Raw genomic sequence first — 27,984 nt, 5'->3', positions numbered from 1 at the left:
AGAGCAGTGAGCGAGGAGGAGTGGAATAAGATGAAGCTGGAGAGTTGGCAGAGGTCAGATCATTCCACTGTCCTTCTTGGACATTACCTAATAATTTATATTTGAGCTCCTAACAGGCATATCCAGGTTTATAATTCTTTTTTTTAATGACTCCAACAGAATGCTGAATGAATCTTACTTTTACTTCTGTATAGTGGAGAGTGGGAATACTTATAAACCTTGATGATTTACAATGTGAATGAAATTCACTTGTAATTGCTGTTCTCTAAATTACTTGGCTTATGTAACTATAGCTTGAAGTGGTTTCTATATTGTAGCTCCTGACCTGTTGTCTGGTGGGACTGCCTAAAGGTTACCCAGTCTCAGTGGCCTTGAATTGGGTCTTCAACATATAAGCATTTGGGGCAATACTTCAGAGAGTAGTTACTCTGGTTGTGTTTGTTATTATGAAGCTGGAGATATTCAACTTCTTTGGTCTAGGGATCTGAGGGAGAATCTGGGAATTCTATCAAGTAATGAGGAATAAGTCCATTGGCTCTTGCAGAAGAGTTCCCTTGTGATCTCAGCAGGTGGGAGAGGCTCAGAGGAGTAGTAGGTCCAAATATATGTCTACTGAGGGTACAGGCTCTAAGAAGCTAAATTATTAGACAAGAAACCTGCCTGCTCAGCTCAACTTGCCCATTGTCTTTGACTCTTCTGCACTTGTGGGGTGTTTGCTTATTTCTTACCAGGCTCCTCTGGCTATCTGCTGGCAGGGGAGCCTTCTCTGGATGTTAGCCTATAAGATTTGGACCCTGGATTCCAAAAGCTCGGGCTTTGGAAGCAGATGCCACCTAATAGCTGTGTGAACTTGAGCACATTATATTTACTCATCTATAAGATGGTAATGATGATAGAACTTAGCTCCTAGAAATGTTGTGAAAATCAAAGCAAGTAATCTATGATGAGGGCTTAGCACAGTGCAGATATTCAGTCTATGATATTAATTATTTAAACTCATGATTGCTAGTCATTTCTACCATCAGTATTTATGGGTTGGGTCCTGATCCTCCAATGAACACAGTATGGAGGACCTTATCACCTCTGCCATTGTCTCGGTTAATACAGTGCCACAGTACAACGGTTTACTGAGCTATGTCTTAGGCCCTGTGAAGCAGCAACAACAACAACAACAACAAATTCTACAGCTTTCAGTGTTCACAAGCCAGAAGGAATACCTTGGCTTCACCATTTATTTCTCACAGTAAGATCTAATCCAAGAATATGATTGTTATTGTGAGTCTGAATTTTAAAAACTAGGGCTGTAAAAATCTTTTAAAAAGTTTCCTGGTAAAAACAGTATTTTGATTTGTGCTCTTTGATAGATATGTTGAATCACCTAAATCTACAGATTCATTACAAGTGCCACTTCATATTCAGAGAGAGTGATTTTTTTTCTCCCTTTATGTGGACCCCTCTGGGATGTCTCCAGCGTAAGTACCGCTCTGAGCAAACCATGCTTTGCAAAGTCAGTTATTTGTTTTACTTCTGCCAGAATATTGAAAGTTTGCCTGGCGAACATTCCCTGAAATCAAAATGACTTATTATCAGGCTTCCTTTGCTTTTGATCCTGCTGCAGGATGGTGTGTTTTCCTAATGATGCAGAATCTCTCGTTAAGTTCAGGAAACAGGATATAAGGATAAGTCAATTGACTCAATTTATGGACATAATAAAACGGTCCCTATTACCTTCAGCAGTCAAGGCAAGACAAGGTGAAACACAGTGTTGTAAAGTTATTATGACAAAATAGTTTAGTATTTACCTGACCAAATAAAGTGAAAATACTGCATTTATTTTTGAAGCGGCATTTCAGACATTATGACCGAAAATTAATAGTGGTAGACGATCATTTATCCTGTCGCACTGGGATATTGCAGAGTTCACTCAAAGCCAGGAATATCTGCTATTAAATCATGGCAAACTAAAAAAAATTTTTTTTGAAGTATTTCCTTGTGTCTGCTCTATGTCTACTGTTGGCCCCACTGAGCCAGTGTTAACAGCTAAGGCATTTCTTTTTCCATCTTGTAATATAATTAAAAACAAATTTAGAAGCAGAATAGATGTTTTGTATGTTAGAGCCCTGTTAGTTTTGGGGAAGGCATTGGCAATGCACACAGCTGTTCCTGACAATTATAAACTCAGAAAAGAAAAAAAGAGAGGACAGAAACCAAATTGACCAAATATGGTTGCTTTTATCTTCCAGTGGGAAGCAAGTCTTTGGGGTGGCCACAGGAAGAATAGACGTATATCAAGTATTTTTAATCTGCTTTACATTAAAAAACGATGGACATAAGGCTTAAGGGGTATAGAAAGTTTTAAGTAAAGATACCCAAGGGGTACGTAGGATATTAGTAGCTTATGAAAATACTTGAGGTTTGGGCTAAATTTCAGTTTACTTCTGGTTTTTAGTTAATTTCTAGACTCTGGAGTCTAAAGCAATTTTATGTTTCTAAATTAAAATGGGACTGTGACTCTAAGTTGGGTAAGCAAGACTGTTGACATCGAGCAAACATGAAAAACTCCTAAGTTTTATTTTGAATTAGTAATAATCTGTTTGCATGGGTCGATTGTGAGTTGCAGAGTGACCAGCAATAAGATGCTTCAAGTCTTTGCTAGCTATCACTGGTATTAGGCCTATCCTTGACTATGAAATTGCATCTGGCCATGCTCTCTTCCTTCTCCCCCACTCTCAATCCATCTTAGCCTGCATGGCTTCGTTTTTAAATTTTTATTTGTTCTATTTGTTCTATCTCCTTCTAACATTCTGCATAATTTATTTTTTATGTTCAGTATTAATTGTTTGCCTTTCCCCCCCCTCCACTCTGCCATGTAAAGCCTGGGTCTTTTGTTTTGTTTTGTTTTTCAGTAGGCCGCACGCCCAACGTGAGGTTTGAACTCATGACCCTAAGATCAACAGTCACACCCTACTGACTTACCCAGCCCTGTACTCCCAAGCCTAGATCTTTGATTTATTCACCAATTTATTTTGAGCATCCAGAGCAATGCCTGGCACATAGTAGGTGCTCAATAAATATTTTTGAATGACTGAATTATATCCTTCTTTTGCCTAAAACATGATAATCATTTTCATTGGCTTTGTGATAAAGTGTAGCTTCTTTCTGTGGCATGTACAATCGAGATCCAGTTTAAATGTCCAAATATATTTCTTTTCACTTTTCTCCTGAATGGTTCCAGCTGTACCAAACTATGGCCTACCTTGCTTGTGGGCTTTTGCACATGCTGATTCTTTTGCTTGGATTTCTCTTTGTCCTCTTCCTGAATAACTGATCAGGTTTTGGGGACTCAGTTTAGATTTTTTTTTCCCCCAAGAAGTCTTGCCAGGCCTTCCAAGTCTGGGTTAGGAGCCCCTCCTATATATTCTGCCCTTATCATAGCAGGTTTATATGATATTGATTGCCATGGACTAACCAACTTTCTTTTTTCTCCTTTAACTTGTCAACTCTAGGGAGCAAGAGCCAGACCTACCTTGTTCATAGTTTTCTTCATATGAAATGCGTTGCTTAGCACCTTGTAGGAGCTTCATTGTATATATGTGGAATCACTGAATCAACATAAAAGGAAGGGTATGTAACTCAGACATCAGCTCCGACCATCCTACTCAGAAAGATCTGTGGAAGACTGGCTCAATGCCCTTGTCTCAGGCATTTTGACTGTTTCTCAGGGCTTATCACCTTCAGCCCCAATTTCCCTTTTGTCCCTTAATTTACGATGGTGCAGTGGTTAAGCATGTGGTCCTGCAGCTCCATCATCTAAGCTAAAATCCTACCCTTGCCATGCTGTGCTGAGGATGAGATCAGAGGAATGCAAGAAGAAACTCATCCTCCCTGATCTTCCTTGGGTTGATCGTCCTTTCAAGGATAGAATAAAGATTAGCTCTAGAAATGTATCACATTCAGCATTTGACACAAGATTAAAAAAAAAAAAAAGTGTATCAAAAGGTTTCCCTTCGTTTGAGGAATTCAAGGCATTCTTGTGTTATGTGGGAGGAAATCATGCTTGATCCAATTTCCTGAATGTATTTGTGTGTGGCTCTAGTCTATCCCAAACCGAATATTGTTGACAGTAGAGAGGTATGGAAAGGGGTTCCTGTTATCAGTCAAATGAAGGTATTAAACACAGAAAAAAAATCCTCCATGTTATAGTTGAACCTTGTGTATCTTTTTAAAAAATGAACATTTCTGCATTTATTTATTTATTTGAGAGTGAGAGATAGGGAGAGTGCACGAGCAAGGAAGAGGGGCAAAGGGAGAGAGAGAGAGGCTCTTAAGCAGGTTCCACATTCAGCGCGGAGCCCAATGTGGGGCTTGATCCCACGACCCTGGGATCATGACCTGAGACAAAGTCAAGAGTTGGACACTCAACCGACTGAGCCACCCAGGTGCCCCAACATCTGCATTTAAATTATATTGTGTTTCTTTGTACTGTTAACAATGCATCAGAACTGGATTTTTTCCCTCATCTGAACATAAAATAAAATTTAAAGAGTATTGTGATGCAAGCTTACATGCACGAACATACAGACATAGGCATACACAAAATTAAAATTGTGTTTGAGGGTATTAGAGTCATGTGCATTCCTGGTTAGACAGTTCCAATTCAGCTGGAGAAAAAAGAAAAGGTTTTGGTCTGTGACAGTTTTACTTTGCAAATTCAGAATGCTAAATGATATCAACACAAAAAGTCTTCTTTGAGCTCTTCTTTTTGTTATGTGAGAACAAATACATATTTTATGAAAAAATAAAAAATAATGAAAAGTATTGTGATGTCAAGCACTTTAACATACATAGCAGAGAAACCGATGTGGGTGTTTTGGGTTTCAGAGGACATTTAAATATGACTTTTCATACTTTGTTCTTTACAGATAAAACTTTGGCGTTGATAAAAGAAGAGCAACAGCAAATCCCACCCCCGCCATTTACTGGCCTGTTAACTTCTCTCTGCCTGAATTTCCTCAACTGCTAAATGGGAAGGATCGTGATAATCACAGCATGTACCTCGCGATACCTTGGTAAGGATTCAATTCATTTGCACTTGGGAAGTACAGAGAGTCTAAGACATAGTAGGTCTCAGTAAGTCTTAGCCCATCTGATCAACTACATAAACAAGGCTGTTGCATTTAGCAGAGTCTGCAGTGAAGTTTGACAGGTCCCATGGTTACCTCACAGCAGAGAAATGAGGCATCCCTTTTGGGAAAAGTGCTCTCCTCCCTCCCGCCATCAGGATCTCTCCCCAGTGCACTCTCCAGCAGAGAGCTCTGGCCTTTGGCTCTCTTGCCAGCCCTTCCCTTCCTCCCCTGTGCCTTTGCTTTTCCACGGTCCACACCTCTGCATTTCTCTGTGCCATGGCGGCTGGAAATGCCCCCTTCCCTCTGTCTCTTGCAGCAAACGTAAGCTCTCCTCTGCCTCAGGCGGACTTCCAGACTGGATCGACACCCTCTATGTGTTCATTCCAATGACTGGGCCGTCTCCAGCGTTAGCAGATGCTCATTCTTCCTTGAACACGGCCATTTTCCTTCAGAGGCAGCTGTGGTTTTAAATGGCAGATTGCTTTTCTTCATTACAAGTAGAAGGAAAAAATAACGATAAATACCTTAATGGCTGTGTGTGTGTGTGTGTGTGTGTGTGTGTGTGTGTGACAAGTAATCACATTGTTTGTGAAGCAGAAAACACTAACCAGTCCCAAGCTTTTGCTTTTAAGTCAATGCAGTACCCCTTTGTGTGAACAGGCCTGGTGGAGGCCTTTTACTCTAGAGAAGCATCCTTTTGCTTTCCTCTCAGAAGTCCTGCCTAAGTGCTGTGTTGGAAGCAGCCACATTAGCAGCGTTGAGCTGCTGCAACATTGTAAATGCCAGCAAATAAAAGTGTCAGCAGCCTGGCTGTGGGAGGCTGGCAGGGCCCGGAGTTTAGTGCTGTTCTGTCCAGATCGGCCTTTCGAAGGGGGCTGGTTCATATCCAGCCCACACGAGTAGTGATTCAAAGTTATTTCCTACTGATGGCTCTTCCTGACCCCAGGAAAAGGTGTTTGGAGTTCTCCAGCCGCAGCCCACCAGGCAGGAGGAGAGCCTAGTCAGCTCGAACCGCCCTCTCTCTGCAAGCGACGGCTCCATTCTAGTTAATTGGTGGCATTTCGAGTGGTTGGTGGAAGCTTCCCTACCCCCGCCTATACTGATAACAGAATTTTTGTATCACTTCTGATGGGACCCATAATCGCAGGAAAAATATAAGCAGACTTGTTTTCTTTTCACCACTGGATGTATTTATTTACAAAGAGGGACTTTAAACCACCAGAGACACATATCACTTATGGGTAGTAAAACTCTACCCCGTGATTCACAGATTTCTCGGGCTGTGCTTCCTGCAACATGGAGGGTCTGTAACAGCACAGTGCTCATGAGGGAACTTCAGCCATGTCTGTCTTGGGCCATCGCACAGATGATTCCTGCATTTGGTGAGTTGGCAAAAGCAAATAGTGTTTTAGGCCTACGGGTACATTTTACATTTGCATTTGAGAGGAAAATGCAGCTTTGGGCCTTGGAATTGACTGTGTAAAAGAAAATGCTTGTTGTGTGTAGTGAATATTCAGTGGCCTGGCTTTCAAAGCTCGTCTGTCCACCAACAGCAGGATCCTGGCTGTCTAGCCAGGCAGGTTTCTCACTCTTTGTAATGGGCATGTTAAAGTCTTGGGAAACCACAGCCAGCCATTTCAAACATGTTTTGAAGGAATGGGAAAATGCCACCGATCATTAATAAATGAAGGAAACAAGCATGATGTCAAATATACAAGTATGATCTAAACCCTGTGAAACAATGGGTGTTAGACATACACCAAAATGCCCATGGTTGGTGACAAGCTTGGGCATCTATTTCAGTCTTGTGTCTATTAATAATATCCAGTGATTTCCAGGCTTTCCATAGTGAGCATATATCACTTTTTAAATCTGCATAAAATGTTTATTTAAAAAATAAAGTGTAACACCCTACTCCCATCAGTGATGGTTTTAAAGGTTTTAATTCTACAATGAGGCAAAATCTATTATTACTCTCTTTTATTATTCTCTGTTGGAAGGTAAAATGGCCCCAGCCTTCTTTATCCATCTCTTGTGATTACTGTGTCTATGTTCACCTCGAAAATAATGATGTTTTGGGACAAAGAGAGACAGAGCATGAACGGGGGAGGGGCAGAGAGAGAGGGAGACACAGAATCGGAAACAGGCTCCAGGCTCTGAGCCATCAGCCCAGAGCCCGACGCGGGGCTCGAACTCCCGGACCGCGAGATCGTGACCTGGCTGAAGTCGGACGCTTAACCGACTGCGCCACCCAGGCGCCCCTTGGTTTTAGTTTTGATGTGAAAACTTTCACGTTTTCATTTTAGAGCAAAGTGATAAAATTCTGTAAAAAATTGCAGCACACACACATACAGCACATATATCTACATATAAACATTTGCCAGCGACGGGGCACATGGGTGGCTCAGTCGGTTAGGTGTCCCGACTTTGGCCTAGGTCATGATCTTGCCGTTCCTGAGTTTAAGCCCCGCATCAGTCTCTGTGCTGACAGTGTGGAGTCTGCTTGGAATTCTCCTTCTCCTTCTCTCTCTGCCCCTCCCCTGCTCTCTTTCTCTCTCTCTCTCAAAAATAAATAAATAAACCTAAAAAAAGAAGTTGCATAATGGTGGAAGGTAGACTATGATAAGTTAAAGATGAATATCGTAGGGGCGCCTGGGTGGCTTAGTCAGTTGGGTGTCCAACTTCAGCTCAGGTCATGATCTCACAGTTTGTGAGTGGGAGCCCTGCATCTGGCCCTGTGCTGACAGCTTGGAGCCTGGAGCCTGCTTTGGATTCTCTGTCTCCCTATCTCTCTGCCTTACCCCATTCATGCCCTATCTCTCTTTCTCTGTCAAAAATAAACATTAAAAAATTTAAAAATTTGCCACTGTTATTATTGTTATAATAAAATCTTATTTTAAAAAGTAATCAGGTAATTAGATAGCCTAAGTTGCCAAGCTTTTATTTCATTTCATTTCATTTTCTTTATTTTTTTGCCAAGATTTTGTTTTTGATATTTGACTATTATAGGGAGAAAAGAAAAATTTCTTTGTGGGATAGCTCCAATTTATTTCCTTTCTTTATTAAAGTAACAGTGGCATATATGTTTTTAATGGGTGTTTTACAAGATATAACCTTAGGTTATATCTATTCTGCCTATTCTCATGAGCCTTTCATATTTACATTTATGTTCTCAAATAGAAATTCTAGAAGTATATTTTGAGGAATAAATAGTTCCATGACATATTTTTGATGAAAGGATTCTGTGCCTCAAAAGTTTTAGAAACACTATGTACTATGTCACTTTCAACTCTATTCTCAACTCATAGACTCACATTAAATGTTTTTGAAATGTTCTGCAACTAAGAAATCCCTTAAACTCTGTTTAAAACAGTATTTCTTAAATGCATCCAACCAGGATATTCAGAAGTACTGCTTTGAAAGCACTACATGAGCCCACATCATCAAAGAAATATTAACTGACTTTCTTTTGCTGTTCTGAAAAAGAAGCAGGAGAGAAGACAAATAAAATGAGCAGAATTTTCTATAAAAATAACTCAAGAAGGGTTTTATGCTTAAGTCATAATCCTCTGCCCCTAGCCCTTTGATTAACTGCAGAGTCCCTCAGCTTCTCAAGGGACTGTAGCAGCCATTGCTTAAATTCAGGTCACAGAAACACTAGAAGCCAGAGTGTAGTTCTTTCTGGCCATCTCTGATAATTTTGATTTATCCCCTAACTTTAGGGTAATGATTGTAGTAGCTGCATGTTGATATATTTGGTGTAGACTGTTACCACGACCACCACCCAGCTCCCGCCCCCAACCCCAACACCATCCTTTCAGCTTCATGTCTTTCTTGTTTCTTGACCCCAAAGTGATTGCATGAGTGCTAGAAGTCTCCTTTTGACACCTCTTGCCCTCCCAACCCTATTACGTGGGTTGGCCAATGGGTCAGCATTCTAACAGGTACATGCATGGTCTGCAAAAGAATGGCTTTAAGCTTCTTAGCGGCAAAACTTTGACAGTATCGTGCCTTTGAGAATGTCCATGAAGTCTTCTGGGCCTAGTTTGTCTGTGATATTTATAGTTTTCAAGGACTGTGGCTATGTTTGTTTGTGCAGTGCCTAATGTATCGGAATCTTTCATTATTATCTCTTGGTGCTTTTGAAATTAGTTTTTGCACTTATTGAAGGATGGGCAAATCCGTAAACAAAGAGAAGTGGTTGGGATGTCATAGCTGTTTTATAAAAGGTATCCATGACAAGGATAATTGATTCAGGGGACTTCGTTTTCAATAAAGGAACAGAGATTAGTTTACTGTCGATCTTAATTATTCCATCCATCAACCATTTGTTGCCCGGGGCAACTGGCATCATCTTTGCTGCTTGCTAATTTTAGCTCATTTTACTTAGTGAGGCTTGGTTCTTTTGTTTCGTTTTTGTGGATTTGGATGAGGAAAGAAGGACCTGACATTTCTATGGGTGAAATTCTAAGCTGTGCTATGCTGAATTCACCAACAGATGACATTTCTGTTTTTAAGCACTTGATTGAAATTCATATACTGTAGGTGTTTGTGGATGTATGTGCAGATGTACATAAATAAACGTAAATAACATGAACCTGTAAGTGAACACCATCTAACCTACTTGCAAACAAGCCAAAAGTGAAGAGAAAACATAATTACCATCGCCAGAGGATATTTGGTCAAAGTCTCAAAAGAGTACTGAAGTTCTGGCTCTTGGAATTTAAATATGCCTAGTGTTCTCTAGTTATTATTTTTAAATTAGTTTTTGGTTTTGTTCTGCTGAACTCCAAGTACTATTCCACCTTCCTGCACATCTCACCAATGGATTCTGTTCCTTCATGTACCCTTGCTCTGTCTGCCTCTGCATTGCACTCTCTTTCTGGACTGCTTTGAATATGTGCAATTTGGATAGAAGGGCATTCTACCTGGATCCATAATGGAAGGAAGAGAAGCAAAAGACAGGAATTTGCACAGATAAGACAAAATAAAATGCTTTTAGAAAAAGCGCAATTTTGGGCACCTGGGTGGTTCAGTTAGTTAAGTGACCGACTTTGGCTCAGGTCATGATCTCATGCTTCATGAGTTCAAGCCCTGTGTCAGGCTCTGTGCTGAGAGCTCAGAGCCTGGAGTCTTCTTTGGATTCTGTGTCTCTGTCTCTTTCTGCCCACCCCTCCTCATGCTCTGTCTGTCTCTCTCTCAAAAATAAATATTTAAAAAAAGAAAAAAAAAAAAAGAAAAAGAACAACTACACAGCTAAAAATGCTGGGCACATATATTGTGAATGCAACATCATAAAACTTGTTTAAATACTGCATTTAGATTTTCAATTGTCCGGAAGGTAACTTGACTTATTTGGAGTTTTATGTTGGGCCTCAGTCACAACTGCTTGGTACCTGCTATTCCTTCTCATTGTTTTACATTCTCATCATATGACTATGCTGGGTAAATGCGATCATACCTATGCAGTTTTCTAGGATAACCAGATGAAATTCATAACAACCTAATCCAACACATTTAACTGATTTCTCTTCCCTTTTTTGCAGCATAGCAGTTAGCATAATAGTCCCGAGGTCACATAAACAGCTCCTGTCTTTGTTAGATATCCTGTTTGCAAGGAACAGAAATCCACTTAAGGAAGGTTAAGTCAAAGTAGTGCTGATTAAAATGGTATAACATTAATCTCATGGAACCCAGTTATGGGAAGCGTAGCTGGGCTTTTTGGGAACTAGAAAGCCATCAGGAAGCCACTCTCGATCTTTCTGGTTCTCTATTTGGGCCTAAATATTTTTGCATCTATGCTTTCCTTTTATGCTATTCTCTTCTGTGGTGGACAAGCTTTCTTAGCAAGACTCTCAGGTTTTTCTCCTTCAAAATTTATGCATGCACAGAGTCTGGCCACCACTTGTGATGATCTCATGATTTCAGACCTAAGACCATCAAATGGACTCTCACTGACTTTTCATTTCTCCTCTTCAAAAAAATTTTTTTAATGTTTATTTATTTTTGAGAGAGAGAGAGAGAGCGTGAGTGGAGGAGGGGGGAGGGACAAAGAGGGAGACAAAGAATCTGAAGCAGGCTCCAGGCTCTGAGCTGTCGGCACAGAGCCCAACGCGGAGCTGGAACTCAGGAACTGTGAGATCATGACCTGAGCCGAAGTCTAGATGCTTAACTGACTGAGCTACCCTGGCGTCCCTATTTCTCCTCTTCAAATGAGGGATAATTATTGATCTGTTCCAGCAGACTAATGCTTCATGAAAGCAGGAGTCATAACTGTTTGGCTCATCAGTATATTCTCATTGCCTAGCACAGTTTATGACATGTGAACTGGTGAGTAAATCTTAACTCTAATATCTGGATCTCCTGATCTTGTCTCCTATATTTTCATCTGTTGTCTCCTATATTTTCTGTTGTCTTCGATATTTTCATCTCTTGGGTTGACTAAATGGTCTCCTACTGAGTGCTGAACATGGCATATGAAAAATTGAAGAGATCATTTGAAGTCCTGGATATTATCATCCCCCAGAGAGGATATACTTTCGCTGCTGATGCTTGGACAAAACTAACAGGATAGAGGCTAATTACCTTAATCCAATTTGAGATTGAGCTAATTCAAATTTGTGTTTCAGTCTTTATAGAGACTGTTTCTAGTTATTGGTTCACAACCTCCTCGGAAGCTTCCTGAGTATAATCTGAAACCAGCTCCCTTATGCTGAGGGCAGAGAGAGGGGGAGGAAAGAAGCAGACCACTCCAGACTGGTAGGTGGCAGGTTCAAATAAGAAGAGAACTTATGAGGCTCATCTCGGTGGCGGCAAGAGGAGTGCATCTCCACACCTCTCTGCCCAATCTGAAAAGTTTATGCCGAAGCCTTAACTGGGTTCTGTCATGTAGACTATCCAGATGGTCTCAACACCACATCACTGTCTCAAGGCTGTATCCTTGGGGAAGCTTCTGAGAATGGGGAAGGCAGCAGTGGGTACATTCCAAGGACCAGGGTGGGGGGTGAGGAGCCTCTGAATGCCCAGATCCAGCTCAGGGGACACGTGGTGGACATGTGCTCTTGATGATCTCCCCCAGTACTAGTAAGCTCTTATTCTTAGGGTGTCATCCTTCAGTGATTCCAGTGGAAAGTTTAGGGGTGTTTCCAGGACCCTTATTCTTGGTGGGCCCAGAACTCTGGTGTGTGTGTGTGTGTGTGTGTGTGTGTGTGTGTGTGTGTGTGAGTCAGTAGCAGAAAACTGAAAGCAGAAAGCTCTTCTCAGCTTTCCAGTCTCTTGGCCACTATTTAAAATGTCTCAAGGAGAAAAGTGTTATTGAATGTCAGGCTAATGTGTGCGTGCTTTCTTTTCCTGCTCTCTAGGATCTTAGATCTCAGGTCTTGCTACCTTGGTGGCTATTTTACTTTAATTTTTTTGGTTTAATATTTTATTTTATTTTATTTTATTTTATTTTATTTTATTTTATTTTATGTCTTAATTTTTTGAGACAGAGAGAGAGAGTGTGGGAGCAAGCACATACAAGCAGGGGAGGGGCAGAGAGAGAGGAAGAAAGAGAATCCCAAGCAGGATCTGCACTGTTAGCTTGGAGCCTGATGCAGGGCTAGATCCCATGGACCATGGGATCAGGACCTGACTAGAAGAAATCAAGAGTCAGAGGCTCAACAGATTGGGCCACCCAGGTGCCCCATGGTTTGGTATTTTAACTTGTTTGGCTGTTCTTGGTGAGAGGGTTGGTTAGATACAAGTCTGTTCTATCATAGCCAGAAGTGGAAAGCAAATATTGAGTAAATGAATAATATATCCTAGAGAAGGAACCTGATGGGCCTATCTTGGATTAGAAGTTTCCATTCATTTAATCAACTATGGCCAGAGGGGAGCGATAATGTAGGACTCAGAGAGCACCATTGCTCCCAGCCAGCCGGCTGACCCAGGGAGGAGTGGGACAGGGCACTTATTGTCAAAGATGTCTGCCTCAGTGATCTTCATCATCATCATCATCACTCTTATTAATTAATGCCTCATTTTTTACACTTTGTGATTTATAAAACTCTGCAATCTGGATTTTCTCCTCTGCTTTCATTACTCTAGGGTCTGTCATTGGTATCTATGTTAGCATTCACTCTAATACTCTACAGCATGTATCTTCCCTCATTTTTACCACTGTCATCAACAACCCACCTAAAATTGAGTGTTATGGATCTTATAATGACCAGTTTTCCATTGTTCCCTGCATTGTCTCTTTCCTCTTGCCTCTCCCACCCCCAAACTTCCTGATGCCCCAGGGCTGGGATAGCCCGTGTTTGGTCATTATACCACTTCTCTCTCTGTCCTCTTCAACACTTTCCACTCCTTGCATGCTGAGCTCCTGAACAGCTAATATGTGTTTCTGTGCCTCAAGCCAAGTGTCCAAGAAGGCTGGAGGGTTTGAGGACAAGACATGGTAACTGAATAGCAGGGCAGAAAGAAGGACCAATGACAATATAAGTTTCAACATAAATTTAGTAAGAGGCCCCACCAGTTACCTCTCTTACCTAGAATATATTGCTTGGGGTTTCCTGAACAAAGACTCTAAATAAAAATACCTAGGCGAACTTGTGGGTTGATGGGAACATATCCATTTTTGCTTGACTGACAGGTTAGAAACAAGCAATAACTCTGGGGAAGAGGTGCTTCATTGGGGGAAAAGAGGAGGAAGGCAATGAGTAAAAAAAACCAACTTTTTGTTTTTGTTTGTTTGTTTTCTATTTTGCATCATCAGTTTTGGTTTGGCTTACCGAGTCTGGACAAATTGAAGCTATATTCCACAATACTTTTTTTCCTATATGGCTTCTTAAATCGGTCACTTCAACATAGCAACAACATTATCATTATCATAAGAACTAACACCTACTGAGAACTTACCATGTTCTTAATGTGCATTATCACTCAATTCTTACTACAACTTTATGACGTAGGCATTATCACTGACATGTTTATAGATGACCAATCTGATGTTAGAAAGGGTGAGTAATTTTCCCAAAATTACATAAAGCTTAGAAAGTGGCCAATATTTGAATTCTGGGCCCTGACTTCAGAACCCTCACTTTGCTGCACTATGTACATATAATATAGATTTAAATGTTTACTTTTTTGAATTTCCACATAGTAAGAAAAATACATGGGAGAGTACAATTTTCTGTAGGAAAGGGGCTATACAGTAAAAGGTTAAATTAGTATTTCTGCATTTGAGTATTTACTAAACTGCTGTAACAAAATGCAATGTTCAGTCAAAATAGATGATAGATGCCAATCTCTATTTCATACAATAGCCTACGGGAAGGCAGGGGTCCAGTATCATCTGGGGATTGAGACTCTACTCTCCTGTTACTTCTGTTCCCAAAGTGTTGCTCATGTCTGCCTGGTTGAAGCTGGCATCATGTCCACATCCTAGCAATGGGAAGGGGAGAGAGAAGGGTGCATATTCAGACTTCTTAAAATGCCAAGAGCTGGAAGTTGCACACATCCCTTCTGCTCATGTCCTGTTTGTAAGAACTTAGTCACGTGACTACACATAGCTGCAAAGGAGGCTGAGAGATATAGTCTCTATCTGGTTGGGTTTGTGCCTGGCCAGAACCTAATAGGGCATCTACCTCTAAAAGGGAGAAGGAGAAGATAAATACTGGGGGACAGTCTGGCTGATTTCTCTGATTTCCAAACTAGTAACACAAATGATGATATATTTATGAGTTTGGAGTTTTTAAAGTTAGCTGGCATTGGTTATACGTGATTCTTTTCGGGGTGCCAGGGTGGCTCAGTCGGTTAAGTGTCTGACATCAGCTCAGGTCATGATCTCGCGGTTCATGAGTTCGAGCCCCACGTCGGGCTCTGTGCTGACAGCTCGGAGCCTGGAGCCTACTTTGGATTCTGTGTCTCCATCTCTCTCTGCCCTTCTGCTCACGCTCTGTCTCTCAAAAATAAATAAATGTTAAAAAAAAACTTAAAAAAAAATAAGTGATTCTTTTCCTTATTTTAGATAAGACTATCCAGTCTTGGATACAATCAAGATAATCTGTATAATACTCTAACTCAAAGCAAATTCCATAGTCTAAATTATATTAAAACCAGAAGAGATTACAGGCCATTGTTTTACTGCAAAAGAGATTATAAATACCATTAAGATAAGCTTCACTTTATAACTAAAGGATATTTATGTGTGCACTTGTATAGGGCAACTGACTAGATATTTGGAAACAGCTTACAGGGATTAATTATAAACATGCTATCCCTTCTCTATTTGATTTGTAAAATAAGATTGATGGGTGTACACGCAGAACAAAAGGGGATTTAATAACAGAGATCAGCCTCACACCAAGTAGGCGGTCTGATTTAAAACAAACACAGCACATCAACAAGCTCATGACTCTTAAGCCTCTAGGCTTGATTAGCATCTTTGGGTAAATTAAGATTTCTTAAGCCCCCTGTGGGGGCCAGTCACCTGAGTGACTCACAGCCCAGGCAAGATGATGACATCTAGGACTGCAGTTTTTATTTCCAAAGAATGTTTGCTTTGGAAATTTCTGTGCGTGGGTGTTTATGAAAATTCACCATTTTCACATATCCCACATATCATGTAAAAGGAAATGCCCTTTTGGGTGCAGTGAGCCCACGAGTTACTGCCGCTTCCCATTATTTGGTGTAGCTTGGTCTCTGAAGTCAGGGCTTGTTTGTTTTGGAGTTGCACATTCTCTTTTTTTCTCACACAGTTTCATGGTCTTGCTTGCTTGAAGCGATCGTTAGTTTTAGTTCATGGACCAGGAAGGAGCTTCTCCAGGGATGGGCACTCAAATCATAGAACATGAAGCTATAAACATCTCCCATAGCACAGTCCAGCAATGGATGGACAGACGAAAGAACTGAGCCCTGGGAGGTTAGGGGCTTCATCATGGTTTCCTGGCTACCGCGGGACATTTGGGTCCAGGACCTATGTCCCTAGACTCCTAACCTAGTGCTCTTTGATGCCCATTGGCATTTATTAATTGTGAATCTTAGGCAATTTGGGAATTTAATAAAAGTTCTCTGAAGTCTTATCTCTTTGTTTAAAATCCATTTTAGAGTCTAACAATGTTTGGATTCTCTAGCAAATTAGGCATTTCCTGGCATAGGTAGAGTCTGTCCCAAGGGCCAGGAAGGTCTCACCTTGACCTACTAAGATTTTGTCCAAATCTTATCTATATCCAGTCGTTGTAATTGTGTGTATGTATGTTCAGCACATTAATTTGTTAACGCTAAGCATTAAAATAGCCTCAGTTTTTGGAACTATTTTGCATAATAATTTTGTTTTAATAAAATAGGAGTCTGGACAATTGAATGCTGTGGGGGGGTCTCATGATTTTATTTATATATATATATATATATATATTTTTTTTTTTACATTTGTTCATTTTTGAGAGACAGAGAGAGACAGAGCATGAGCTGGGGAGGGGCAGACAGAGAAGGAGGCACAGAACCTGAAGCCGGCTCCAGGTTCTGAGCTGTCAGCACAGAGCCCGATGCAGGGCTCGAATACACAAACCATGGGATCATGACCTGAGCTGAAGTCAGACGCTTAACTGACTAAGCCATCCAGGTGCCCAGGGGTCTTATGCTTTTTAAGAGATGTTTGGGGTGTTGCCATGTGTAGGCACAGAGTTAAAGCTGAGCAAACATTCATTGAACTGAGTTTGAGTTGAGTTTGAATCAGAGAATTAAATCAATCTACTTGATTGCTTTGCTGTTGATTTCATTCCTGCTGAAAATCAGCAGAATCTAGCAGAAAGGGCATAGGAGCTGATGTGAGGACATTGACGCCCAGCACTGACTCTGTTTGTGAGTTGTGTGGCCCTCAGGCAGTCATTTACGCTTCCAAACCTCAGTTTTCTCATCTGCGATGTGGGGAGAAGATCACCTACTTCATAGCAGGGCTGTGAGGCAAGGTTACGTCTTCAAGTGAGATGATATTTGTGAAAGTCTTTTAACTTGGGAGGCACCATTCAAATGTGAAGCACATTGGTTTTTGTTTTTGTTGTAGTACCTTTATTGCTGTATGAGTTCATTTGTAGTTGATTTCCAGTTTAGTGGCTGTGTTCTCGTATGTTAGGTTTTTGCATGCTAGATGGAAACAGTGTCGGGCTGATTATAAGGAAGTGTTTGGCCCATACATTCAGATGGGGACCTGAGAACCAGACATCCAGCAGCACACCAGCAGATCCAGAATATCTTTGTCAATTGATGGGATACCTTCTTTGGGTACCCCCCAACCTGCTGGGGGAGGCCACTCAGCAGCTTCAGATCTCCCCAGGAAGTAAGCAAGGATGAGCTGTATCTGACCAGCAACACACTCCTCTGGTCTCTAGGGTATTTGTTCTCTGCAAATCGCCTTCATCTCCTGAAGTCTACAAGGCCATAGTAAGGTGGCCAAGAAGGCAAATACTGTCTTTGAGCAGTCACAGGAAGTCTCTGAGCAGTCACAGGGACTTCCCTGTCTTCTGCACATGCATGACATTGCCAGTATGAAACCCTCATCCTGCCTTGGTTTTGTCTTGTTGTCTTCTTCCTCCTCTCCTCTCCTTCTCATCCTCCCCTTCCACTTTCCCTTCCCCTTTCTCGCCTTCTTCTTCTCCTTTTTCTTCTCTTCCTCCCCCTTTACTCCTCCTCCTCCCCTCTTCCCCCTCCCCCTCCTCCTCTTCCTCCTCTTTCTCCTCCTCCTTCTCTTCCTCCCCCTCCCCCCCCCCTCCTCCTCTTCTTCTTCTTCTTCTTCTTCTTCTTCTTCTTCTCTTCCTCTCCCTCCTCTTCTCCCTCCTCCTCCTCCTTCTTCTTCTCCTCCTCTGCCTCTTCTTCCTTCTTTGCTTTCTTCTGATAATGAAATCCTACAAACACAAAAATCTGGAAACTTTTGTCCCAGACATAAAATGCTGCTTCCAATAGTTATCCACTTCCTTCTTAGAGCTCTACCTTTGTGAGGATTTTTATGTTGCTTCTGCTGATCAAGATGGGGAGAAAATCTTAGCAGAGACCTGGCAAGGAAACTGCACATGCAGAAGTTTGTAGGTCATTAAGTCCTTGGAACTCCAAGTACCTGAGGGATTCATTTTGCGAGGCACTGAGGCAGGAGAGGGCAAAGGGTCAAACAGGTTGGCCTTGTAAGCCAATGGCAGGAGTTTGCAGGTGTCCCGGTGGGCAGTAGGGAGCCACAGAAGTGTGTTAAGCAAAAGAATTACATGACAAGATCAGGTTTGCATTTGACCCCCCTACTCCTTCTTGGAACCTTTGCTTGGAGGGCCACAGAGCTCCTGTGTCTCTGCATGTGGGAACCAGAGAAGTGATATCTGAAGGCTTATGTTCCAGAAGAATAGACTAGTGGAATAGAAGGGCAAGTGATTTCCTCGATAGGGAGAAATAATAAAGAGGTACATTATTTTTGGCTTTATGGAAGCAGAGAAGATTAAGTACTCTGAAGTCAGAAGTGCTTGTTGTCAGGACCCGGTGTGAGGGGGCCATGACCAAAAGTCTTCCACAACCTTACCATGGTCACATACATGCTGCTCCCACTGACTGGGGCCTACACACTGTTTGAACAAGTTCAATTTTTTTTTTTTTTAATTTAAGAGAGAGAGAGCAGGGGAGAGGGCAGAGGGAGAGAGAGAGAGAGAGAGAGAGAGAGAGAGAGAGAGAGAGAGAGAATCTTTTGTAGGCTCCACGCTCACCATGCAGCCCAACATGGGGCTGGATCCCATGACCCTGGGATCATGACCTGAGCTGAAATCAAGAGTCTGGATGTTCAACTGACTGAGCCAGCCAGGTGCCCCAGAACAAGTTCGACTCTGATCAGCCCTGACCAGATCCATCTCCAGCCAGCCTGTACTTTCTCTGGTTTGGAAGGAACAGAGCACAGCAAGTTAACTTCCATTGGAGCAAAGTTGTCCCTAAAATCAAAGGAAATTATACTAAGGTGGCATGGTTACCAAGAGAAATCACTGTGTGATCAGAAGTTGTCCTACCTCGTAGGTCAACATTCTTGGCCTCTCAAGACAGACACAGCTTTGGGCACAGAATAGAGTTTGCTGGTTTACATGCGGTCATGTTGGTAATTCTGTGACAAACCTGAGTCACCGAGACCCATCCTGAAAATTATCATGTGAACAGGCTCTGTGTAATTCGAGGCACAAACTCCACAAGAAATGGGGTGATTTGAACTACTCTTTGACAAACTTATTTAATACAATTAGGATATTTTGGCAAACTATACCATGAGGGAATTAACATCTTAACCTACAAATTGGAGTAGGACTGGAAGGAGCCAAAGACGTCCTTGAATGATTTTACAATTTTGCCCGGGTCTGGCCCTGGTCTCTTCTATCCTGAGAACAATTGGGAAGCAGCTTTCCTTTTGGAAAACCAGACGTGAGGTAGGGGTGTGCGTGCATGCGTGTGTGTGTGTGTGTGTGTCCCTTTTCCTCTCTGACTGATTTCACCCAGAACACAGGGACTGCTTTTGTTACACACAGTTAGTAAAAAGACAGAGCAGTGCCTAGTCTGCAGGGCTGGCTGATTGGTGTGCAGTACTGTCTCAAGAATTACTTTCAATTTTCATTGCTTCAAAGAGCAGCCTAGGACCCAAAGTGAGAGTGACAGAGAGACCGGGAACTTCTCTCGCTTTCGGGGTTGTCCACTGGCAACAGAATGACCTGCCTTTTAAGCAAATCGGCTAATGCTTTGACATGATAGGCTGGCATCTGTGAGGGATGCATGGAGGACATTCTCATATTGATGGAAGATGAGCTCAGAAGGCTGCTAAAGTCCCCTCTAATTGTAGGGTTCTGCACTCTGGGGAAAGAGGAGGGCAGGGAGACGAGATGGGAGGGAGGGGGGAGGAGAAGGATGAGGAGGGAGAGGGAGAGAGAAACAATTACTTCCTGTCCTAACTGTAAATATGCCAGTTGAAGTGTAGAGAGATTATCATTGCAACTATTGTGTGAAGCCTGACTTAATTTCCTTTTGATTTTTTCTTTCCCCCTCCCTCTATTTTGTCCTTTTCTTCTCTCAGTTTGCTGCTGCTACTGCTTCTCCTTTTACTTCTCATTTTCCTTTCAGAAGAAACTGGTAAATAGAAGTTTTTCCCAATCTAGTACAATGCTACTGGGGAAAAAAAAATCAAGAGTTTATTTTATCTGGGGATTTTGGAAACACTGACTCTAATAGAAACCATGAGAATGTGTGGCAGAACAGAATTGTAAAACGTTCAGTCAGTTACACAAGTATTTTAAAACGGATGGTTCTGAGGGGTGATTTGATTAGGTAAATTACCCTTGTAAAAGAGTAACTTAATCTGTGAGACACTCCCCCAGCAGAAAATTCATACTGCCCTGGTTTAAAATAATTTCTTCATAAATTGCACTTAAAAATAATTGGAAATTTTAAAAAAGCAAATCTAATTTTTCAATAAAAAATCAACTTTTAAAATTCCTCCCTGGTGGTCCAGTATTATTAAATATTCTTCTGGATTTTTTTTTATCTTGCTTTATTGGAAGGAGAAAAACAATTATCTGTAAACGTAATTTTTAATGCATGGTAATAAAAATAAATGGCATAGTTCTGCCGCAGTTCACCTAAATCTTCTTCCCTGGTGGTCTAGTGGTATTAAATAATCGGTACCACATGTATTCATCATTTGCTGACAGCAAAAGAAAAACTTTGGCATTTTATTGTCTAAAGAAACAGGCATGATGTTATTTAGGCTTCTGGGGTGACTTTGCTGATGGTCTGTGAAGAAAACATTTTCCTTGCTGGTTGGGGCTGTGCTTTTTGTTAATTTACATGGCAATTAGTACAGAACCAGAGACAGGCACTCTTTCCAAGGTTGATTTGAGTTCCTCTTGCAGGTTGCCCTGAGAATTTTCTAGCTTTTTTTCTGCATTAACTGGGGCAATGAAAATGTATTATATATGCTTAACTCTGTGTTGGGTGGGAAACTATTGCAATTGGGTAGAGCCAGAAAATGGGTGTTGGAAAAGGTACAGTTTTCTTTGCACTGGTGTTGAAGGTGAATTGTTAGCAATCTCAGGAGAACACCTCAACTCTGGTTCCTTGCACCTACTCCCTTAACTTGGATGAGACTGAATTCATTGCTCCTTATTTCAAACTTGAAAATTGATTAATATTTCTTCAGTGTGTATCAGAGACGATGCCTTGTTTGCTTTTATGAAGAAAGATAGACTTATAAAAGCTGAGGTAAGAAAGTAAAGTCAGTGCCCTTCCTGGTATATGTAATAAATACGGTGGTTGTCTGGAGCACCAGAAAACACATTGGTTGTCTGAAGTTCCCAGGTGTGATCTGTGCGTCAGGTTTTAGAAGGTACGATGAAAGACAAAGCGATCTCATTTGCACATCTATTTATTTATACATATTTATTGCAAAAGCAATAACGTGACTTCTCCCTTAGAAATACGTACCTTACATAACTGAAGTGATCGGTAAAAAGTAGAGGCATGATGGTTATGGATATTGCTAGGTGTAATGAGGCAATTTTGTTCCCTGATGCATCAATAGAGAGAAAATGGAGGTCCCACACCAGTGTGTCTTCTATTGTTATCTCTGATGAGGCAGCACCATGTCAGAGCAATAAACTTCCAGACAGTGTTGAGTTCAAATCCTACTACCACCATGCCTCATTAGCTGTGTTGTATCAAACAACTTAATTAAAATGCTTAAGCCTTAAGCTCTTCACTTATAAAATAAGAACACCTTACTGGGCTCTATAAGGATTGAATGATCTCTTAGGACAATGGCTAGCACATGGTAAGTGTTCAGTATTTTCTAACTTAAAAAAAGAAAAAGAAATTTACAGAGTGAATTACCACTTTTCATGTTTTGGGGGGAATTTGTTCCCTTGAATTAAAACAATTCTTCTCCAGGGGCGCCTGTGTGGCTCAGTCGGTTAAGTGTCCGACTTCGGCTCAGGTCATGATCTCACGGTCTGTGAGTTCAAGCCCCGCGTCGGGCTCTGTGCTGACAGCTCAGAGCCTGGAGCCTGCTTCGGATTCTGTGTCTCCCTCTCTCTCTGCCCCTCCCCCATTCATGCTCTGTCTCTCTCTGTCTCAAAAATAAATAAACATTAAAAAAAATAAAAAAAAATTCTTCTCCCAAACTACTCAATCTTGGGTCATTCCACAAAAAGAGATCTTTTTTAAAAGGGAGGTAACAGGGGCGCCTGGGTGGCGCAGTCGGTTAAGCATCCGACTTCAGCCAGGTCACGATCTCGCGGTCCGTGAGTTCGAGCCCCGCGTCGGGCTCTGGGCTGATGGCTCAGAGCCTGGAGCCTGTTTCCGATTCTGTGTCTCCCTCTCTCTCTGCCCCTCCCCCGTTCATGCTCTGTCTCTCTCTGTCCCAAAAATAAATAAACGTAAAAGGGAGGTAACAACCTTATAAATTCATAACCCTATATGGCTCCAAATCTAGAAAAAGCATCACTCCCCAAGCCCATTTTCCTTAGAAGCTCCCCAAACTGCCTTCAGAGCTGTTTTATTTGGACTGCCTTAAGCCCTAGAAAGGGCAGAATATGAACATTCGATGTTGTCCCAAATGTCCAGAACTTGCCATGCTCCAAAGAGTCTATAAACAAGAAGTACTTGTTAGATTGTCATGAGATGCAACTTTGATTTCACTGTTTCAGGAAGGTATGATGATAACTCAAGGAATTCAAACCAAAGTTGCACAACAGATTTCACTTTACCAGAGTCTCAACACTTTCCCATCCCTGAATTGGACATGGTATGTGTGGGGGTGCATCTTCCCAAGAAGTCCAAGCACGTGAGCTGTAGACATTTTCTCTCCTCAAAGGGTTTCTCCCACACCAGCGGTATAAAACAATTAATTTTTACTCTGATAGAAATCTCCAGTTTGTAATTGAAAACATGTGTGCTGGGATTGAGTGGCGTTGTTGCTGCCAAGCTGTGTGTGGCAGGAGTGAATCTCCGCTGAGCTCCAAAGCATTCCTGATTTTATGACAAGTCTCTCCATTGGAGTCCTTATTAGTAGGTTTTATGTAGGTGGCTTTTTTGTGATCGGCCGGAGAGGAGAAAGCTTTTTGTAAAAGCTTGGAAAGCTGCATTAAAGCCTTGGAGGAAACAGGTTTTAATATTGTGGTGTTTTGATTTTAGATGATACTTGATGCTGTGGTTTTACCTTTCAACGTCTCCCTTCATCGATGCTAGCAGCATCTCTGCACTTGTGGGGGAAACTCCCTCACAATGTAGCAATTACTGATTTATGTTCCAGTGATGAGAATGTGTTTTATTGTGGTCATAATATTTGTTCAATTTAACTACTATGTACTGGAAAGTATCATAAAAACTTTTCCTCTGATCAAATGTTATGAGACAAAGGATCATAAGCTGCTGTTGATCCATGCACTGTACTCCCATGGTATCTGTGTTCATGCCACCGTGAAGAGAGGACAGGCTACGGTCCTGTAAATTTCTGTGTCCTCCTACCCAATCTTAAAGTCAATCCCCAATATATGTCGTTTGAGCATTTCTGATATGTTCTTGTCATCAGTCGGGCCCCTTTTCAAGACTATCATCTATTCCTTTATAAAAAAGTTGAGAAAGAATCTTCATTTCTCATGGCCAGATCTCCAATTCCCATTAATCTTTCCCCAGACAGTCTCTTTTGGAAGATGTGAATTCCACTGCGTTTTGCTGTTAACATTTGAACCTTAGGCTCCTATGTAGTCTATGATCATTGCTAAAGAAAAGGAAAACACAAAAAAGACCCTTCTTATCTTTTATTTCGATCTATTATTATTAGGGGCAATGTGGAACCTCTACTAAGTAGGCAGGGCTATTTCCCTGATGCGAGGTCACCACACAAGTTCTAGGGAAAGGGCTTTATATCTGTCCTCTGTACTGCTACTGACAGAGGAGTCTTCCCTGGTTGGTCTTCTCCAGCAGTTCTCCGTAGCCTCCAGAGTCAAGTCTATACACCCTCAGTGTTCTAGCCCCTGGTTATGTCTTTATGCCCATCTCTAGGAATGCCCCACCTCACTCTCACCCTCTGTTTTACCCACTACTCTATCCTTCAGTCATAGGAAACGACTTGGATTCTCCAGTGGATTTACCATGCCATGTTCTTCAAGGCCAGCATCTTCTATGAAGTCTTTCCTGCTGCCCCAATGGGGTATGGAAATGTCATAGCATTTCCATAGCATTCAGTGTGGACCATTGGAGCTGGACAGGTGAGGGAATATACTAGATAGTGCAATGGAACCACCACGAGAGGATTCTAGATGCTGATTCTGATCCATTGCAATGTGAAATCAAACAAGAAATGATTTTTTCATGGCTCTTTACATCTCCTGATAGGATGAAAAGAACATTTTTTTGTCTGTGCTTTGTTTCCTCTTCCACTGAGGACAGTGCTGACGCCAGTCTGTTTCTCAGCAGACTCTGCCAGAGGAAGTCCCAGGACTGAAGGAGAAGAGTAGAAACTATTTTAACGTGTAGTTGTTGGACAGCCCTTTGTTCCTTTTCCCCTGCAAAATGTGGTGACTTGTGTGGTGGGTATAGCGGAGGACTCCTTCATCGTTTAGCCCCAGGTAAAGGGAGAAGCAGAGATGCAGACAGGAATGGGACGTGGTCAGCGGCTGGGGCTCCTCCCAGGGAATAATCTGTATTCATCTTTTGAGACCATGTTGGTATTTCGATTCACAAGTGGAAGAGTTTACAAATTTGACCCCGCTATAGATTTTAAATGCCATGTTTATTGAAACACTAATAATTCATTATACTTTAAAAATGAATCATTGAACTTCTGATAACTTAATTTGTAATTGTTAGGTCTGATAGTCATGGCGGGATTAGGGAAGGGAGTAGGAAGATAGGTTGAGGCAGGGTGGCACTGTGGTAAATCAGTGGGCTCTGGAGACCAGCTGTGTGGCCCTAGGCAAGTTACTTAGTCTCTCTGTGGCTCAGTCTTCTCATCTGTGAAAAATGGGGAATAATAAAAGTACCTACCTTACAGAGTTGTTACTGGGAATCATTGTGTCAGTAGTAAAGTGCGCATGTCAGCGCCTGATGCATAGCTTATATCTCCTGAGTACTTGCTATGATATGTTGGTCACTTATTTCTTTTAAAATAGGAGCTGTCAGCTTCGAATACCTCTAAAGAGATAGCAGCCTCGCCTATTTACTTGCCTTTCTCCCCACTAGACTCTGAGTTCCTTTAGCCATCTTCGTATCCCTAGCCCTTAGCCTGTAGGAGACACCCATAATTATTTCTTGAATGAATTAATGAGCAAATGGTAGTGAGCTACTGCTTCTTCTTTCTTTCTCCTTCATCACGGAAGAATGAAAAAGGAGCGTGAATTCTGCCACGGTGTATGATTACTCTCTGGGGGTTGTCTGACCACAGCAATTAAGAATTCACAAAGATGATTAATCTTACACAGCTGTGCTAGTAAAATAACTTTGATAGGCTCATTGAACGGGAATTTCCCTAAAGGGTCATAGAAGCCATCTCCCTGCTTTTGGGCAGGTGGTTCTAATATAATGCAGAAATGTTAGCTGTGTACTATTTCTAATAAATCTCCAAAAGAGAGAATTACTTATCTTCCTTGATGCTAATATATAATAATTTAGTGGCCTATATCTCTTATATAGGAACTGCATTGGGTAGTTTTAAAGGCGTTAAAGATTTAGGTGAGGTACAATGAAAATGGATGTCAGATTTTGGAATGAATTCTCATTCAAGTGGCTGTTTTTCCTACGTTAGAGATTCTTTGAAAATAAAGTCACTAAGTATCAATACTATGTGGCCTACTTGGCATTGTATCTAATGAGAGGTCCGTTGATACACCAAGTGATTTTCCTTTGTGAGGTCTTTATCAAGTGCCTTCTGTGTAGTAGGCATCTGCTTGGGGCCGGGATATAGTAGTGCATACTGTACACATGGTCCCTGTCCTCTTGGAGCTTGTACTCTAATGGTAAAGTTAGAGTCTGAGCAAGCAATTAAGAGGGCACTGAATGTTTTTAAAGAAGATCTTGGTCAAGGGATCTTTCTGGGGGAGTGACCTTTAAGGAATGAAAAAGGGAGAAATTCACCCAGACGAGGATGGAGAAGTAGGTAGGGGCTAGATCATGCCAGGACTTACAGGTCACGTGTGGTGACTTTGAACCATGTCAGCTTACCTAAGCTGTATCATGTTTCCCGGAAATCCTTTCCTTGTATGGCTCTGGCTTAGTGTAGGTCATAAGAGACATGTAGCAGACTTGGAGGGCGGAAGTGAAGCATAAGCCACACTTTTCGTGTTCTGAAGGTTGGTGCAGGGCTCCATGTGCTATGGCAGGTTGTGCGTTGAGATCTGCCAGCTCACCCCACTGGTGTGGGGCAGCCCCCGCCAGATCTCTTCCTTCAGCTTCCTCAAGCCCCGGCCAAGTGCGTGTTCAGCTCCATGGCTAAAGTTGAGGTTGGGGTTGGTGAGTGACACATGGGTTCCAGTTTGTCCTCGCAGTTTCCAGTTGTCCTGAGATCCCAGTTCATCCTCAACATTTCCAATGTGTCCTTGCTCTTGTCCACATCTGGCTGGCCTTCTGATCACCAGTCTGGTTGATCTATGATAACTGCTGGCTCAGAACTGGAAGCAGAGGCAATGGTTAACACAGACTGCTCCATCAGCTCCCACAATTGTGTAGTGTCTACACCCTGTGATGAATCTCTTTCTTTATCATGGTGATTCTTCTTGTTTGATCACATGCCGACTGATACATCATAAGGAGGATTTTGGTGTTTATCCCAAGAGCAATGGTGACTGTTGAAAGGTTCTAAGCTGGATCAGAATTTTTTCTATTCTTTCTGCAGCATGAAGACGGGCTTAGAGCGGTGGTGGTTAGGACAAGGACAGATATGAGGAGATCTATGGGTAGAGAATGCCAATGTTAGCCAATAAACAAGTTTGTTAGTTTGTTTTTTTCTCTCCAGAATTAGGTTACTTCTCCAGCTCTTTCACAATTTGGTAAGGCCCCATGGCTGGGTCTTGAACAAGGAATGAAAATGGATGAGATGTTTGCCCTTTCAATGCTTGGCAACTCTTTATGCTCTCTCTCTTCTCCAATCTGCTAGCCAGAAGCAGAAGACCCAGTAGAGGACTCAAAAGCCCTAGAAGATGGTGGAGCCATAGGATAGCAAGAGTCTGGGTCCCTGGACAACAGTTTGCAACAGGAGGCCCAGCACCAACTCTCATTGAACTTTGCTGGTTTGAGAAATACATTTTTATTTGGTTCAATCACCCAGATTTTGAGCTTGTTTGCTAAAGTAGCAAGCATTATTTAACCTAAGTAATATAGAATGTGGACAATAGATAATCATGGAATAAGGTACTGGCAGTGGAAATAGAGATATTTAGAAGGTAGAATTAGTAGTTCCTGGTGGTCAATTAGATGGAGTGGTGTTAGAGAAGGACACGTTAATCATTAGACAAGAATGTGTCCAGTGTTCCTAGGTTGAATAGCAGGGTGAATACAGTGAACTAAGTGAACTTGATATTGGCTCGACCGATAGCTTGTAATGTCTCATGATCCATATGGCATTTTGTGTTGTTTTTTCCTTCTACTTCTTAAAGCATCTCTAAGATTATATTACAAAGTCTTATCTCTATCAATTTCTAATTTTTAGATATAGGGGTCAGCCTGCAAAAGAGGAAGGTGGTTATCATCAATCTTGCTAGGTATTTTCCTCATTTTTGTCCTCATCCGGGCCTCTTAATGAAAGACAAAGGTGATATAAAATGAACATCCCCAGGCACATTTTTTTTGTTTGGGTTTTCATGGATTGCAGTTGCCAAGAGGT

At 41.7% G+C, this 27,984-nt stretch overlaps 1 long non-coding RNA gene across 2 annotated transcripts in view; it reads left to right on the top strand.

The window, feature by feature from the left end:
- LOC121030748 (uncharacterized) overlaps positions 1-27,984 on the top strand; it is a 58,565-nt gene that overhangs the window by 25,100 nt on the left and 5,481 nt on the right. For both annotated transcript variants that reach the window (XR_005790389.1, XR_005790390.1), the window contains 4 exons: positions 1,365-1,472; positions 3,507-3,624; positions 4,923-5,069; positions 6,397-6,508. This is a non-coding gene — a long non-coding RNA (uncharacterized LOC121030748). The remainder of the gene's footprint in view (positions 1-1,364; positions 1,473-3,506; positions 3,625-4,922; positions 5,070-6,396; positions 6,509-27,984) is intronic.

The sequence above is a fragment of the Herpailurus yagouaroundi genome, unplaced genomic scaffold (genome assembly GCF_014898765.1).
Source record: "Herpailurus yagouaroundi ecotype Mexico unplaced genomic scaffold, PumYag 140, whole genome shotgun sequence".
Taxonomy (NCBI): domain Eukaryota; kingdom Metazoa; phylum Chordata; class Mammalia; order Carnivora; family Felidae; genus Herpailurus; species Herpailurus yagouaroundi.
This window is presented reverse-complemented; position numbering and strand designations above follow the sequence as displayed.